Genomic DNA, 19,380 nt, shown 5'->3' on the forward strand with positions numbered 1-19,380 from the left:
AAATGACCTCTATTTTTACGATATTTTTAAATGATTATGTTAAATATATATGTCAAAATCACCTCAAACTTAGCATAGGAGATTTCATAAAAAAAAAAAAAAAACTTAGAATAGGACACTTTTTTTATGATACGCTTTTAATGGCTATTAAAATAATTTATGGACATTAAAATTGATTCATGGCCAAATAATTTTGTAAATGAATAACCTATATAGAACAATTGTTTTTTAAGAATGTTAAAAAAATAATAGTTATTATACCAAATTATGGTGTGAAACAAGTCTATAAATTAGAAATTTGGATTGACATAATTTCACATCACAATTCACATCTTTTATCCCCCGTTTTTTTTCTATGTCACTCTTTATTTTTCTTTCTATTTTGTTTAGTTTTTTATTCTTTGTTCTTCATTTTTTTTTTTACTTTGATATCAATGCTACAAGATTTATATTTCTTTTATGTTGTGATATCAATGCTACAAGAATTATATTTCCTTTATGTTGTGATTTTGATGATTCAAATGTTCACACAAAGATTGTTTAGTTTTTTTATTCTTTTTTCTTCATATTTTTTTTCATTGATGTCAATGTTTCAAGAGTAATATTTCTTTCATGCTGCGATTTTGATGAATCAAACGTTCACAACATAAAAATAGTTTCTTTGTCTCTCTTATAAAAAAATCTTCACCTCTCCTTTAATTTTTTTTCCTGTGACTTATTTTATTCTTCCTTATGTTTTTATGACATTGTTTATGCTTTTTTGTTTTCTTTATTATTCTGTTTAAATTTATGGATGGTTCATAAATGAATACTATATATATATATATATATATATATATATATATATATATATATATATATATATATATATATATATATATAGGGTTTTGTTACAAGACACCCTTTGGTGGTGTCTTTTATCAAGCAACACCTTAAGGTGTGATTTTCACTTTTTAGTTATAACTTTGCTAAAAGACACCTTCATAAAAGTAAGTTGGTGTCTTTTCGCAAAAGCTCATAGAGTAACTTGATAAAAGACACCTTCACAAAAGGTGTCTTCTATCATAACCCATATATATATATATATATATATATATATACACTACTACAAAAATGAGCTTATATAGCGCTTTTTTTTTGCTTTAGATAGCGCTTTTGAAGCGCTACTGTAAATGGCGCTGGTAAAAGTAATATAGCGCTTTTTTTTTATGTATAAAGCGCTAGCAAAGGGTCTCCTTAGATAACGCTTTCAAAAAGAAAACGCCATCTAAGACAGGTTTAAAGACAGCGTTTTTGTTTTAAAAGCGCTATGTAACATTATGTTTAGATAACGCTTTATAAAGGAAAAAAAGCGCTAGGAGAAGCATTTATTTATTTATTTTTTTGTCAATTTTTTTTTCCTTATAGCGTTTTTTTTATCAATTTAAAGTAAAATAATATATATAAAGTCAGAAATTTAAAGGGAAATATATATAATTTTGACACATTATAATTGGGACTATTATTTATCAAATAAAACTTAACCATATCATAAAAAATGTATGTATATAAAACATAAAAGTCAGAAATGTATAGCCTATAATATGGTAACATAGATATCTCTAGGAGTTACAACTAATTAGTTAACATAAACATCAAAATCTTCTATGGTATCTTCTTGATCTTCTCAACATTTTTATCCAAAACGAGCAGGCAAATCATCATTCATTTCCAAATTTCGTTCACTCTCCTCCACTTGAATCCTCCACCTGAATATATACCAGAAAACACCATTAAGCAATAATACTATATTATATTAAAGATAAATTCAAAGTACTACTGATCATGAGTACAAATTAAAGCAAGATTATAAATTAAAACAACTACCACTTCTAGCAAATATATTGAGAAACATGAAACCTACCTTATCATAAAAATATCATATAACTTTTAGGCTGAGCATGAAATGACATCATTCTTCTTGGATTACTCTTAGTTTATCTTTTGAGTATGTCACACACTTTAAATCATCAATGTACTGCATATATTATAACAATATTATAACAAAAAATAATCATGTTACTTAATAAACTTAATTATATACAAATATTATACTTTAATATAAAAATAACATACCAGCTTTGGAATCTCGTTTAGTTTTGAAATGAGAATCTCTTTCATAAACCTCATCACAAAGTACCCGCAATCTATACCATTTTCTTGGCAAGGACACTACAAAAAATAAAATAAGTTTGTATCAATCAAATTATTTATATTATTCATACACTAATTTTTTAAGGTTGTTATGTTATATTACTAAACCTGTACTTGGACCCATGATATGTTGTTAAATTTATTCTTTGATACTTGAGCGTCCCTTGCAGAGCGTCCCTTTCAATTTTTAAACAAAACATTCACTGATATCATCGATAAGCACATACATATGAGTTTTAACAGTAACAAAACTATAATTATTTTTTCTTTTTCTACTCTTAATGAATGTCAGATGTCAACATTGTTGTCCAAATAAATTTATTAACATACCTTAAATTCAGGCACAAGGCGAACTCAGGAAAGAGCAAAATAGATACAATCTGCTGCACTTACAGAAGAAAAAATAATCACAATCACAACGAAGGAACCACTCAACAACCTAATCACCACACCAAAATCAAACACAACCTAAATCCTTATTCATAATCAATCACACACATATGTTAAATTGCAAAATTTAGAACAACATATTGAGTTGATTAATCAGAAAAGAGTAGTTAAGCATAGTTTATATACCTTAGATCGATATTAGATCAGAGAAATTGTTGTGTCGGTTACGAAACTGAGAATAGCGAGATTGATTCTTGTGGAATGATCGATGACCAGTGAGAACCAGAACAATTCTGCAAACAAGAACAACAATTAGGGATTCAGATTCGGCGCTAAATTAGGGATTTGATGAAGAATGAGTTTTAGGATGAATCAGTGATGGTGCGATGGTGATTATTTAGGGATTTAGCGAGTGAAATTGAATCAGCAATGGTGATGAATCAGATATTGAATTCATGATTCTTGTGATTTATGGATTGTGATGAATCATGATGAACAAGATGGTGAAGACAATTAGGGATTGGGTTTCTAGGTGAGAAACGAGATGAAGGATCGTGAGAATGAATCATGGGGTTTTTTGTTGGTTGAAATAATTAAATAAGTAGTAATTAATTATTTGTTATTAATTTGTTAAAATAAATCTCAAAAAATGTGAGGCAATGATGATAAGAAACAACTATGACCAAATTTGTGTAACTAATGAACAAATAACACGTTTGATAAATTAGTAACAAATAACAAATAACACGATCCCTAATTGTCTCACACGTTTGATAACTCAGGCACAAATAACACGATTGATAAATTATTTAGTTTTTTTTTTAGGATCCAATAAAATAGGGCTTTTTTGTTTACTAAAAAAAATACGTTTAATAAAAATCATGCCAATGCTTTTAAAAAAAAATAATTCCTTCAAAAAAAATAATAAATTAATGATATTGGTTTTTTTTCTCGTTCAAAAAAATGTTATAGGGTTTTTCAGGATCCTTTGAAATAGGGCTTATTATTATTTAGTTTGTTATATATATAATATATATATGATAAAAATATTAAAAAAAAGGTGTGCTTTGTTAAAAAATTTGAAATATGCTATGCAGGGGATCGAACAGGGGACCTGTTAGTTAATGTACATTAAATCACTTTATAAAATGGCGTTTTTTTAAGCTATAAGCGCTATCTTTCTCAAGCATACAGTAGCGCTTTTTTTAACTTATAAGCGCTATTTAAGGTTGATTTATATATAGCGCTTTTCATAAAAAGCGTCATATACGATTAATCATGTTTTTTATTTAAATATCTATTATTTTTATTTAACATATACTGACGCTTTCAATACAAAGCGCTATATATACTTAAAAGGATAGATAGTGCTTTTTCAAAAAAGCGCTAGCTAAAACCTCCGTGTTTTAATTTATAGCACTTTAGTGTTAAAAGCGCTATTTATGAGGCGCTATATTTTCCCAATTTTGTAGTAGTGAAATATATATATATATATATATATATATATATATATATATATATATATATATTACTTTTGTGGTTCTGATGCATACAGGTGATTTGAATCAAGAAATCACGAACAAGTACAAAAAATAAGAATATTGAGATATTATTTTATAGATGAAACCGATTATATGGTGGTTGAGTTCAAGACAACATATTCTTCACACAAGGGCCTAGAGGAAAAAATTAGATGACACTATGACAAACTTTGAGACTCCAAAAAAAAAAAATTAGTCGTTCGTAGAAAAGAATCTAGATAAATTTTCTACTATGATGAGTCACTTTTTATGTCTCTTATACAAAGAAGAATTGTATAATTTTTTGTTATAATTTATATGTAATCGGACTGAAAAATGGAACAAATGAGTATTACATTGATGAAATTAGTTAATAAATTAATTATCATTTTAATGCTTTTTACTACAATTAGTTTATAATGGAGTTTATCATTTTCTCCATTTTTTAAAGTCGGTTTAGTCAAAATAAAAAATAAACATCATGCACACACACTATCAAATGGCAAAACCCAAGTTTCAATTCCAAACAAGCAATCTCATGTCCTCTTTTCTTCGGTAAATTGTATATTCGTTTATTGCTTACAAATTTTAGTATTTAATTTGTTATGATTTTATTTCAATAATTTCTTTAAAAAATTATTTTTCATTATGTAGTTGACAAAGAAAGCTATGACCAGTTGTTGTTTACCAGACGATAATCAATAGCAATAATTTTTTTTTTTTGTTGAGGGAAGTAATAATCTTAATTGACATATTTAATTTATCCATCACAACACCATATATGTTGTAATGTAAATGGTAATTAATAAAAATAATAAAAAATATTAATTGATTTATATAGTTACAACTCATTTAGTCATTTTCACAAAAGAGTAGAGAGAAAACTCTTTTTTCGAGAAAAATTTAAGAATGCCATGAAATAAACTTTTTTTTTTGTAGTGCCATGAAATAAACCTTTGACCAAATAATTAAGGAGTTTATATTTTATGTTTATAAATTATGAAAATTCGAGACATTATTGTTTTTAATTAAGACAAATATCTCTAAGGATCAACACTATTTTGAATGTAATTAATTTGATATAAACTTTCTAAATAAATGATCGCATTGTAATATTTTGAATGAAATTAATTTGGTACAAACTTTCTAAATAGGCTATCTTTTTTTTCTTTGTTTCACGACATTTGATTCCAAAGACTTGGGATAAATAAAATAGTTCAAGTGATTGTTATTAGTTGTTGTGTATGCTTATAGCAAGGGATCGTGACTTTCGCGTGAATACGATATAAAAAATTGTTAGGAAGTACCTCTAAATAACCTTTAAATAAGCATAAAAAAAATCCTATTTTGTTCTTTCAAAAATTAAACACATACTTTAATTGTATTAATTATAAATGATTTGTTGAAACTTTGACATGCTACAATCAGGGCTATCTTAAAAAAGAAATTCACTGAGTTTTTTACATCATTTGAGAATATAAAACAAGTTTTCCGTTTTTCATAGTCAATCACCTTTAAATGACTTTTAAACCATCATAAAAAAATTCCTCTTTTATTTTTAAAAAAATAAAACACATGAATTAATTGCATTAAAGGTGAACAAATTGTAGAAATTTGAAATGCTTTAATCAAGTCAATCACAAAAAACAAATTCAAGGAATATTTTAAATCAAGCAATAATAAATAGGTTTTTCTTAGTTGTGTTTACTCTTGACCCTCATTTGAATCTTCAATACATGTTTCTACTATTCTTGGTAAACAATAGATCATTAAACCATCTTTCAAATAAAAAATAAATCAAACCAAGCAAGTTCTTGGTAATCAAGAGAATCAATCAAAGTATGAACTTCATACTGATAAAAAAATTGGGAAAAATAACTTATTTGATATTATGTGGTTGCTAATTTAAAATTTAACAGAAAAACAATGGTCACCCATAAATTTTAAATGAAAGTTAAAGATAAGCTAATTAATTAGTTGTAGAAATTTCTATTATACTTATAAATGATTATTATAGTTTTTTATTTACAAGAATTTCTATTTTTATTGTTTTTATTATGAGTTTTTTATTATAAAAATAATTAAAAAAAATTATTTCTATAATCCTAATGTGCATTAAATCAAAATTAAAAAATATATTTTATCAGAAGAAAAATGAATAAAATTGGATATTTAAAGGTTTTGAGTTTTTTTTTTTTTGGTACAAAAAGGTTTTGAGTTTTAATATGAAAAATAATACATAATAAAAGAGAGTACAATGGGCACTCTAACTCATATTATACCAAGCAAACAGTTATTTTTCCTAAAAAATAAAATAAAAATATACCTGTTTTTCTCCTGATTTTTTTTTATATAGTAAAAGTGGGATGGGCACTTTCAATATGTCATTGTTTTTTAATGAACTGAATAGAGTTCCATTGATGAGGGAAATAAGATATATCAATGTAAATGACCAATAATATAGGAAATAGAATCATTCAATTCATTCGTTGTCTAATTAAAAAAAATCATTCAAAAAAATTAAATTAAAGCAAATATAATTTTATGATCGTTATGGGTATGAAAAAAATTAATTATCGATGAGAAGACCTATTTCAAAATAAGCAAACATGTTTTTGTATTCACGCCTACATGTGTTCACATGATGGGTCAGTTTTCATTGTAATCTATTACTTGATGCAATCAAGTTTCATTAGGGTGGATTAACAAATAATTGCACATAACTTTTTAACAAATATCTTATATATATATATATATATATATATATATATATATATATATATATATATATATATATATAGTTAAATGGTGCAATATTGCACGTGTTAAAGTATCTAAAAGCAGCAACTATTTATTGAAAAACAACAATTATTTATTAAAAAATTACATATTAATAGAAAATACACAAGTTCCAAATCAACCATACTACTTTAAACTTCTTAACATGTGCAAATTTGCACATGATAGAAAAACTCTTTAATTAAATGTTATAAAAATTTCAAGACTTGGACTAGATTCTACTGTTTAAAATACGAACACTTGAATTTAATTGAAACACTTTGAATCTTTATGGCATGGACCAAGTATATAATAGTGTGAACATTAGGTCAGTGCCTAGAAGAAACGTGTTGTATAGCTCAAGTACAATGTTAAATGAGCAAAGGTGGATACATCGATGCCTGAATGAAGTAAAAATTAAGGAAGGGTCCCACACCTTTTTGAACAAGCGTGGGTAAAGAAGTTAGTTCATGAGAGTATGATCTGTTTTTGAACATGGAATAAAGGCACCCTTACTTGAACATATATGGAAATCATTGACGTTATGACTAGGAGGAAGATTAATTTTATGTGCCAACAAGAAACTAAGTGGGTGGGTGAAAAGGTGAAAGAATTAGATAGTTCAGTATTTAAGCATTGTTAAACTGGAATAGTTAGATCGAGAAATGGTGTAGGCATTATTGAGGATAAGAATGAAAAAAAGATATTGTGAATGTAAAGAGGATAGGAGATTGGATTGTAGCCCACAAATTTGTAGTTTAACAAGATATCTTTAATTTATTTTTTTGAAAGGAAATAAGACATCTTTAATGTTATTAGTGTTTACTCACCTTAGGTAGGTTTGGAAGAATATCCTAAAGTAAAATTTTGGAAGGATTTGAAAGGCTTAATTCAAGATATACCACAATAAGAATATTTTTCTAGGAGGGGATCTAAATGAGCAAGTAAGGAGTGTTTGATAATTTTGAAGGCGTGAATGAGGGTATAGCCTTGGGGAGAAAAATGCATTCGGTAAATCCATCCTAGATTTTGTGTTGTCTTTTAATCTTACTTTAGGAAAAGAAAAGGGAATATCATTACATACAAGAGTGAGATATCATGTTCTCAGATAGATTTATTTCTTATTGGGAATTCTGACATAAATATTTGTTTGGACTTAAAGTTTTACTTGGAGAGAGTTTGATTATCCAACATATAATATTGGTTATGGATGTAAGGGTTAAGAGAAAAGCGAAGATGAGATGTCATGATTGGGATACAAGGATCAAGTGGTGGCATTTAAAGGATGAAAAACATAGTGTTTTCCTACAAAAGATTTTAAAGGAAGGTTGTGCAAAACTACATAGAAGCGAAAATAATATGTGGAACAAGATGACATATGAGATCAGCAAAGCAGCAAAAGAGACACTAGGAGAATTAATAGATTTTGAACCTAGCTAGGAGTAAAAAATCTTGGTGGAACCAAAATGTTCAAATTAAAGTGAGAATCAAAAGAGAATGTTTTAAAGTGTGGCATAGGTGCAAAAGTACATATTTAGAAAAATTATAAGAGAGCTAAGAAAGAGACCGATAAGGCATTGAACGCAGCAAGATCACAAGCTTTTGATGAGTTATACCAATTCTTACACTCCAATGATGGAGAAAAGTTTATATATTCTTTTATTCTTTTTTTGGTGGTGTGTGGGGTTTGAACCCCGGACCTTGCATATCTTATGCATTGTCCATACCAATTGAGCTAAGCTCAGGAGAACATAAAAGTTTATATATTCTTGCTAAGGGACAAAATAGTAGGAAAAGATATATGGATCAAGTGAAGTTTATTAAAATGGAAGAGAGTAAATTTATTGTTCAGGAAAGAGATATAAAGGGTAAATGGAAGTAGTATTTTCAAAACTTATTTAATGAAGGTTATGAGATATATATTACCATACTCGAACATGATAGACATTAGAGAGGAGGATAGAAACTATAACTATTATCATCAGATTCAAGAACACAAGGTAAAAGAAGTGTTGAAATGGGAAAACACCCAATACCACATTTGATATCAAACAGACCTCTCCATAAGGTAATCAGTCAATTTTAAACTAGGGTAATGATTACAGTGATTAAAAGTTCAAAAATATCTCAAAAGTGGGGATAATATTTAGAGACTTACATGTTACATATCAATATATTTCTACATTTGATACGGGTTCGAAGTGAGTATCTATATCTCTATTATCCGCACCATATCCGTATTTTGAAATTGGGGAAAATCCAAAGCCAGTCAAAAGAGAAAACGCGTCAAATCGAGATGAGTTCAGTCGGGTATCCGCGTGTACAGGTTTTATTGCCATGCCTAAGTTTCACAAGCCAATCATGATAGGAACACGAGCTACTATGGATCTTATCAAAAAAACATTTTAAAAAGGTGAATTTGACAATAGTAAATATAAGTTTTTTTTTGTTTGAAATGTCATTGTAAAATATTCTTGGTGCAAATATCATTATGTTGGAGAGATTGAAACAACTGTCCTTTATTTTAATGATCGACAAATGTTAGTAATTAGTTGTTAGATTAATCTTTACTCTTTCGTTTCAGTTTGACCACAGTATCTCAAACTTCTTATTCCTTAACTCAAACCATTTGAACTATTAATTCAACCCCTTGAAACAATTTATTAGTTAGGATAAAGATACTTATTTAAAATAAAATATAGTTGTAAACTACATATACTTTATATTTGTAAAAGCAAATATCTTAATAAAACTATATAATATTTTTTACAAAAATTACACAAAATTACGAGTTATATTTTTTGTAAAAAAAACTTTACAATTTATACTAAAGTTACTTTAAAATTATACTGATTTATATATCAAATAACTTAAATATTCACTAACTTTGTGTAGATTAATATTCAATTTAATATATATATATAGTTAAACTTAAATAAATAAGTAAATTGTTCAAGTAAAAGTAAATAAAATAAGTACGTTAATTTTCGTTGCATTGCATATATTCTCTTACTATCATTTTTAGTTTTTATGACAAAGACAGAAATGAAAATAGGCATGTTTCAAGACATAATGATATGTATTTTTTTTTAAGGCTAGAACATGTTGTAATTGTCATTGATGAGAATTAGAACAAATGGCGTGTCATTATGCAACTTTAAAAGGAAAAGCTGCACTTAAAATGCATTAAGAGGTAACATAAAACTTCAAAGTAAAAACATGTCTCCACTAAGATACGCTTTGTTAGTGTTGTCTCCACTGCACTTCTCTTTGCGTACTCCTTTGTTGTTGTTTTTGAAGCAACACAAGTCAAAATTGCTTGGAATTCTGTGATGACGAGTTTAGCATCAGGGTGCAAATGACATGGACGAGGCAATTATTTTTATAAAAGTTTCTTAGACAAATAATTTATTTCAAATGGTTCTGAGATCAGTGATCTCTCTTTTTCTCAAAATGAAAAGCTTATGCAAAGGAAGTGGAGAGAAACTACTCATGTTATTGTTGAAGATGTGAAGAAAAACAGTACTTCACTAATAAAAAATAGCGATAAGGATGATACATTTGAAGACTATTACACATTGAGAAATTTAGCACATTCCAACCTTGATGACAATGTTGTTTTCGAGGGGTGTGTCTTTAAGGATATAGTAAAGGCTGATTAGAGTAGTTTAAGTAGTTAAGAGGTACTGCTTTTGGATATAGTAAAGAACAAACTAAGAGTTACTAACTCTACGATACCATTCAACATTTTCCATAGTTTTTAGGCTGATATGTTTAAATATAAAGGATTCTCATATAAAAGCTAATATTTTTTCTTTCTCTTCAACATGCACACATATGCATGCAAGGGTGTTAATATTAATTTCGTGACTTTACATTTAATATGAAGATCTGCATATCGGTGACGATGACTTGAAGAACCTGTGTTTGATTGAAATTGAAATGCTGCTTCAGGAAAACAGACAGTCGCTTACTGATTTCAAATCTATGCCCAGGCCAAACGCAACAAACATGCCAACTTTCACAAACAAGCTTATCGTTGATGAGCTAAATTACAACAAAGATGAACTGGAAAAGACACACGCTGATATGTTACTGATGCTGACTGATGAACAAAGATGTGTGCATGACAAAATAATGGAGTCAGTTGATTCTGACGACGGTGGTTTCTTTTTCTTATATGGTTACGATGGTACTAGAAAAACCTTTATATGTAAAACATTGTCGGCTGTTGTTATATCGAAGGGGTTAATTGTATTGAAGGCTGCATCCAGCGGTATAGTGACTCTTCTATTACCAGGTGGAAGCACCGTGCACTCGACGCTGACAATCCCTATTGAGATTAATGAGGCATCATCGCTTACGATGGAAAAGGATAGTCCTAGGGCAGACCTGGTGCGTGCTGCAAAGTTGATAATTTGGGATGAGGCTCCAATGATGCACCGATGGTGTTTTGAGGTAGTTGACTGATCAATGCATGATATCATGTCCAAGAATGATCCCCTAAATGAGTTGAGACCTTTTAGTGGAATGACAGTAGTTTTAGGTGGTGATTTCAAGCAGATATTGCCTGTTGTCCGAAAAGGAACGAGGCAGGATATTGTTGATGCCTCAATAAATTCATCAAAGATATGGGCTTATTGTAATGTGTTGAGGCTTACTGTTAATATGAGATTGGGTACATCTTCGGTACCTGCAGAATAGGAAGAAATTGTTAATTTTGGCAATTGGAGACGACAACGACGCTTCGGATGAGAATGGTGAAATGAAGGTAGAAATTCCTGATGATATGCTCATATCGAACACAACAAATCCGTTGATGTCACTTATAGACTTTGTGTATCCCAATTTGAATGATAACCTTGGTGACCCGCTATTTTTCCAAGAAAGGGGAATACTCGCACCAACGCTTGATTCAGTTGAGCATGTTAATGAATATATGATGTCACTGATTCCAGATGAAGAGAAAAAGTATTTAAGCTCTGATTCTGTTTGTCGATCGGGTCAAAATTCTGATGTCCAAAGCGAGTGGTTCACAACGGAATTTCTTAATGGTACCAAGAGCTCTAGAATTCCAAATCACCGGTTGAAATTAAGGGTGGGATGTCCAGTTATGCTAATGAGAAACATCGATCGGGCCAATGGACCGTGTAATGGTACGAGGCTGATAGTTACACATCTAGGGAAGAGCACGGTAGTTGCTACCGTAATTACAAGAAAAAAGGGCAGGTACCAGGGTATTCATTCCTAGGAGGAATCTTATTTCGAGTGATCCAGGACTACCCTTCAAATTCAGACGCAGACAATTTCCATTGACGCTTTGTTTTGCAATGTCAATAAATAAAAGTCAGGGTCAATCTTTATCTCGAGTGGGAGTTTATCTTCCTAAGTCCGTGTTCACGCATGGACAACTCTATGTCACTGTCTCTCGAGTTACTTCTAGAAAAGGTTTGAAGCTGCTCATCTTGGATGAAGATAATAATGTTTGCAAGGAGACCACAAATGTTGTGTATCGTGAAGTTTTTCAAAAAGTATGATCATTGGTTATGTTTTAGAATTGTTGTTGCTATAATTTAGAAAACAAAAGTTGTGTATTGTTTGGAAGTCTTTTTTTTTTTTTAATTTCTTTGTAAGGCGTACTGATCATTACAGGACATGCAATTTTTATATAAGCAGATCCCCCTTTCATTGACTTTTAATTGATGCACTTTTCAGGTATAACAATACGCGGAACGTTTTTTTTTTACATCGTTGTTACCCTAAAATACAATATTTACATTAGACCATTGATTTTGTAAAAAATAAAAACAAATAACAATCGGTGTTTCTGTAGCCCAAACTATACTTATACACACCCGTAAAAAATTTAACGTTTGCATTCACGACTAGGTGTATACATCTGACACTGACTATTATATAAAAAAAAAATACAAATTTTTTTAGTTTTTATGATTAATAAAATACATTATGTCAACAAATAATAATATATAGTACGTTGACGTATTTTTGCAAAAATATTACATATGTTAAGTTTAACAATTAGTACCTCTTATACTACAAATAATTAGTATAAGTATAAATCCAAATACTTTAATCGTTATGTGCAATGTTTAGATATTTCAAAATATATATAAAATTAAGATGATATTTTTTCCATATCAAATTTAAATTATAACCACACTTATAACTTTAAGATAACATAATATAAAATCTATACATTTGATCAAAAGGTTTTTTATTTCCCGTGCTTGGCACTGGTCACTATACTAGTTTACTCTTAACTCAAACTAGTTGAGTTATTCAAACCCCACTATTAGGGGTGGACAAAATAACCGTACTCGACCCAAACCGTGCAATCCAGCCCATTAAAAACCGAGTTGGGTGGGTTCAATCGGGTTGTCGGGTCACACGGGTGTTAAAAACGGATTGAGATGGGTAATATTGGGTCGGTTCGGTTTGAATTTATTGGTCCAGCGGTACCCATGACCGACCGCCCATACATATAATATTAGCCCAAACTCACTTGGCCCAAACAAATATTAACAACAGACCAAACAAATAATACCTAGTTCTGGATTTTTCTAATTCTCTCTCTACTTTATCTAATTCTCTCTGCTGGATTCTCCTTCTTTGGCCTAAACTAGCAGCCATCATCGCAGATCAATTTTCTCTCTCATTTTGTTTTTTCTCTTCATCTCTCATAATTCATAACTGGGTTCTTGTTTGCAATCTACCACTTTCAATTTATTCCATTATGCTTCTTCTCATGAATCAATTTCTTAGATCTCATTTAGTAAAATTGGTTTTGTTTCTCTCTTTCATGGAGTTTTTGCTCTAATACTCTTCACCATTCTTTTTTTTTTTTTTTGAAGAAATACTCTTCACCATTCTTCATTTGCGTTCTTTCTTTTCTTTTCTTATATTTGAATTTGCGATTCTCTTCTTTGTGGTCTTCCTATGTTAATGATTTGTAATTTTTATGAGTTTTCTATTTTATTCTGAATATATATTGTGAATATATGTTGTGAATCCTATTTCATCTATTTTATTCTGATCAGTTTTTGAAGTGATATTTTAACCGATTCAACTCGCCCGAACCAACCGAGAAACCGCCGAAACCGAAACCGAGCGAACCGTAGCACTAGACGGACGGAATTGGATGTAATATTCTCATCCGTGGATTACGGTGGATTGGGATTTTTCACCCGAAATCCGACCGAACCGACCGATTGTCCACTATTATTAATGTGCTATTGATTATCTTCGTGTTGCCAACTGTCCATGTTACTTTCTGAATTCCATGTAAATAATTTCTTGTCAAAGTAACATTTTATATTCTAGAGACGACAAATTTGACTAAAAACATTTCATGACACCTATCATCCTATTAACACCTTAACCTTAAAACAGGCAAAAAAAAAAAAAATAACAGAGAGATGATGTGATATATTAATGACGTGTTGAAAAAAGAGATAAAGAAAACTAGTGAATGATTGTACGAAAATAATTGATGTTCAAATATCCTTGTCGAAATTAACAAACATATAATTTTAATGGTTAATAAATTTCACCAAAAGACATATTGTTTAAGAGAAGATGAGTTTAATTTTTGGGCAGAATCATTCTTAATTAAGTTTTACTTATTGGCTGAAGTGCGAATTATCAAAGCCTCTTCCTTTGAGAACCGGAGGATTAATAAAATAAAATATCATTGTTGAATTTGACTACATTTTATTCAATAATGATGACGTAATCACTTAGCACAATTTGATTGGGATTGCGGTAGACTACTTGTTTTAAATAGCTTATCACATAAGAGTTTTTAAATCATCAAAAGAAGATATTCACGGTTAGCATAGTCATTCAAAAGTAATTAAATTATTGTATGAAGAAGAAATTATTGCCAGTTTTTGAGAGTTCACTTGGTTGTATGTTCAATCTTTAACTTTGTAAAACTCAGTTAGGTTATGTTTGAGAGTTTTGAGGGGAGGGAAGGGGAGAGAACAATTTGTAGAAAAAGGAAGGAAAAAGTGGAAAGAATTGAGAGCTATGAGAGTGGAAGACTTTAGGAGGCTTTAGCTTTCTCCATAATATAAAATCTCCCTTTCGGGAGAATTAAAAAATTGTAAACGAGGAGGAGTTTGGAGGGTTTTTGGAGTTCGGGTAAGTTTTTTTTAAATCCAACCTTTGTTATAATACTTTGAAAGTAAAAAATACATTATTGTTTTTTATCAAAGCACTAAAATAAAAAAGATAGGAGATGCCTGAACCAATAGAACGAGTCACATAGTTGAGAACCTGCGAAAAGAAAATCCAGATCTATCCTTATAAATGAAAGGTCCTAAGGAAAGAGGTGGCTTAGCCCACCATTGTATATAAAACTAGGCAAATTATGACCATTCTTGGCCATGACAACTGCTTAAGGACTACCCTTTCTATGAAAGTTTGTACAAAAGTATTGATATTCCTAGCTATTCTTTTCCAATTGAACCAACTATTTTGTAGTTGCTAAGGCAACTTTGGAGGTACCCTTTTGGGCACATGTCCTCATTTTATGAGTTAAAACTACAACAGGCTTCACTTTGTTCACATGCTTCTTCTTCTTTTTCTTTGTCTTAGTGCTCTTAGATAGGCTTGTTCAAAGTCTGATACGATGACTTCAACATTGTCCTCTTCCACCTTAGGTCTCTTGTCATTGCTTAGAGTTTCCTCCATTATTGTGACCGGCATAGCCATAGGAGTGAACACCAGAGTGATTGCTCACTTTTGATTAATCATAAGTATTAAATTATCATTATCTGACAAACCGCTATCTCAAAAAATTTAATGATTTCTCTATTTTTCCTCTAATCTCATCTCTACAAAACCATCCACTCTCTTCTCCTCCAAACTCCTAAACCGAGCCTTAAAGACTTGGCATCATAAACTAGAGGATATGGTGAAATTATCATTTCTTTACACTAGTATATACACAAGTTTTTTTTTTTAAAGAAGTATATACAAGGGGGTTATACACATAATTTTGTTGTAGTTTTTTCTTCAATTTTTTTCTTTAAATTAATCTATTTTATCTCTTTAATAAAATTAATTGAATTATTAATTAAAAAACTAATTAAATTCCACTTAAATAGGATCAATCCACTACAATATATGAATAATTTTGAACACTCGAAAAAGAATTTACTATTATCTTATTTTCCAAAAATTATTATATACTAGTGGAAAGACGAGCAATAACGTGTTCATCTATCAGTTTTTCTACTACTCTTAATTGTATATATTATGATCAAATATTTTTGACAAATAAGAATAAAATATACACTTTTAATAGTGTGTTTCTTCCCTTAAAAAAAATAGTGTGTTTCTAACTAATTTCTTAATTAATAATTTAAATTTTATGGTAAAGGTGTTGTTTCTATTTTAAAGGGATATAACCTTCTTGTTTTTTTTAAATTAATAAAGGTTTTGTCAAAATGTTTTTTATTACTATCTCTATTCATCTTCCAGCCAACTGTGGTGAATTGAATCGGTTAGTCTTTCAAGTTTCATCCCCTCCATCAAGCATCAAACATTTGCACTCTACTATTGTTAAATATTTTCAAGCTGTTGCCATGAAACTATATCTTCGAGCATGCATCCTTATTTTTGCAGTAGAGCATTCATTAAGGTATGCCATTGTCTCCCATGTTCCTTTAATTTCAAGTCGTGCATTCATCCATGAAACTCTTGCTAGGTTTTCCATCTCTTTTAAACACAGTGCATTTATGCTTTAAACGTGATAGGCTCCTCTCTTTGAGTAAGAAATAATTCCTAAAAATTGGACAAAATTGTGTATAGAAAACATGATTCTAACTAGAATAAAGATTGATAACTTAATGGAATAATAGGAATGAACGAGAAGATAACCTAGCACACAAGGCTATCCCAAAAGAGCACTAACATATCAACCGCCAAAATCCTTTTCCTTTTTAAGAGTAGATAGCAATGTTGATTCCATTTCCTTTTCCTTGTTTCTTTTATCCTTTGTGTATTTTGTCACCTTTTTATCTTCAATTTGGATATTTCCTCCTTGGCCAATAGGTTCTTCAACAAAGGCATCAAGTTACTGTCTTGGTTACCAGTAACTTTGGACTTGAACTAATGAGCCCCTCTTCTAATGTTTCTGTCAATTTCAACGTTAATGTTTCCTTTTCCCATTTTTGTCATGAAAAAAGAATCTCGTAAGTTCGTAACTCACATTTATACCTATAGCATTCAAGTGTCCATTATCCACATTTATACCTACAAAGGTTTTAAAAAACGGCCCGTTACAGCGAAAAAGGCAACGAATAAAAGGTATAGGTAGCCGATATTACCGTTTTGACAGAATGAACAAAAATCATGACGAAATGCCATTACAGCCGCGAAGAAACACCATTACGGCTGCAAAAAAATGCCATGACAATAGACACATTATGCGGATATTTTTTTCAATTAAGATAGAAGAAAATCATATTTCTAGTACAAATTTGATCATAAATTACATAATGTTATCTCTTTATCTAGTTTAGAACTCCAAATCTAACTCTAGTTTAAGTTATTTACGTTACTATCATTATTTGATAGTTGTGCAATGTTTTGATTAATTCACACCGCGACAACCGCAATCCGTAACGCAACATCCGTAGCGGCCGAAATCGCGAAATCCTATGTGCGACCACGACCTTGACTGTAACATCCCAGACTGCTTTTTAGGATTGCCGACTAACCCCACAAACCAACACGAGTCTTTTCAGCGTGTTTTGTCCTCACTCGCACGCTTACCGGGAAACTTCCCGGTAGGTCACCCATCCTAGTACTACTCCAAGCCAAGCACGCTTAACTGTGGAGTTCTTATGGAATGGGCTACCGAAAAGAAGATGCATCTTGTTGATATGGGTAGTACCTAACAATTCTTATAAGCCTTCCTTCAACCATGTAGTCCCATACCTACACGGCCTCCGGATCCCTCTCATTCCGATGTGATTTGGTTCCTCCTATTATCGTGGGGTCATCCTTACGGATAGTGCCCGTTCCAACTGGCGGGAACCTTTCGTATCCAACTGGCGGGATATCGAAAGCCACGACGTGGGTGTTACATGCCCACCAGCTTCCGCCTGGTTCGTCCCCGAACCACACCGTACTGGGAGAGGTCTGCTATGAAATAATTTTGCTTAATTTCAAATTAATTCACTTAACAACTCAGACATAAATCATGCTCGCTCTGAGCCTTCATGTCCTTCACTTCTTACATCCTCTACTTCGACTGAAAGATTATGGATTCCATTAATCGTGTGATAATTTTCTTCATATCAAATTCCTCTTGCTATTCATGTATTCTTAAATTCGTACTCCGAATTATTTCTCCATACTTTACATCATACTTCCTATATTACGGATTATGTAAAGGTTACAATCGTTCCTGAGTATCTTTCTTCTCTCATATTCACATATAAAGTGCACTATTATATGTCATACCCTAATTTTGGACCTAAAAATACTAACTCAATTCTTCTTATCTTTCATTTCAAGTCATTTGATTTGCCTCTGATCAATTACATCTTTCTCTGCATTTTATTTCAATATTATTTGCAAAATTCATGAAAAAGGGTATTTTAGTCATTTCCTGCATTCAACTCATTTTAATCTTTTAAAATTGTTTGGGTCTTTTAAATTGGTTTGTATAAGTCATTGTTTCAATCTCATGTCAAAATTCATTTCAAAAACATCAGTTAAGTCATTTTTTTTAGTCAGTTTAGCCCTAGGGGCATTTTAGTCATTTCCCATGATAAAATCTCTTTCAATCCTTAAAAATTTGTTTGAGTCCTTTCAAATAGTTTGAATAAGTCTTCATTTCAATTCTATGTCAAAGTCCATTTTAAAATTGCATTTGAAGTCATTTTGAGTCAGTTTTGCCCCTAGGGGCATTTTAGTCTTTTCATGTGTTAAAACCCTGTTTAAATTCTAAAAAAATTGTCTCTGAGTCTTTTAATTCGCTTGTATGAACTCTTGCTTTAATTCCTTGTTAAGAAATCATTTTAAAATTGCATTTGAGTCGTTTTTAGTCGTTTTAGCCCCCAGGGACATTTTGGTCATTTCACATAAGATCTCTTATCTGCTTCGTTGTTTTTAATCGTCTCGCTTTACGTTAATTTCCAATTTACTTTTCCAATTCAATTTTAGTTTTAATTTTCATTTTGGTCCTTGTACTTTTGTTATTTGCATTTTAATCCCTTTTTAAGTTTGTTAGAGTCCAAGTGCCATGTGTCCAAATGCTATTGGTCCTTAAGAGTTTGTTACAAGTCTAGTGCCACATGTCCCACTCCAATTGGTCCAAGGCTTACCACATCACCTATATAAGTCAAAGCCATGGTCAAAGTCCACACATTCAATCATTATCACATTTTTCACAAAATACACAAAATAAAAAAAAATCAATTTCTCTTCTCCCTCTCTTTTTCTCTCACGTGAATCATCATCA

At 30.4% G+C, this 19,380-nt stretch overlaps 1 long non-coding RNA gene across 1 annotated transcript; it reads right to left on the bottom strand.

The window, feature by feature from the left end:
• Positions 1–1,501: 1,501 nt before the first annotated feature.
• On the bottom strand, positions 1,502–3,856 carry LOC146916748 (uncharacterized). Its single transcript, XR_015014024.1, has 6 exons — positions 2,770–3,856; positions 2,524–2,576; positions 2,302–2,370; positions 2,116–2,211; positions 1,904–2,017; positions 1,502–1,748 (listed from the first exon to the last, which is right to left on the bottom strand). It is a non-coding gene; the product is annotated as an uncharacterized LOC146916748 (long non-coding RNA).
• Between the last annotated feature and the right edge of the window lie 15,524 nt (positions 3,857–19,380).

Source organism: Medicago sativa, chromosome 6, assembly GCF_051527215.1.
Source record: "Medicago sativa cultivar Bolivia chromosome 6, Bolivia_mono, whole genome shotgun sequence".
In the NCBI taxonomy this organism is placed as follows: Eukaryota; Viridiplantae; Streptophyta; class Magnoliopsida; order Fabales; family Fabaceae; genus Medicago; species Medicago sativa.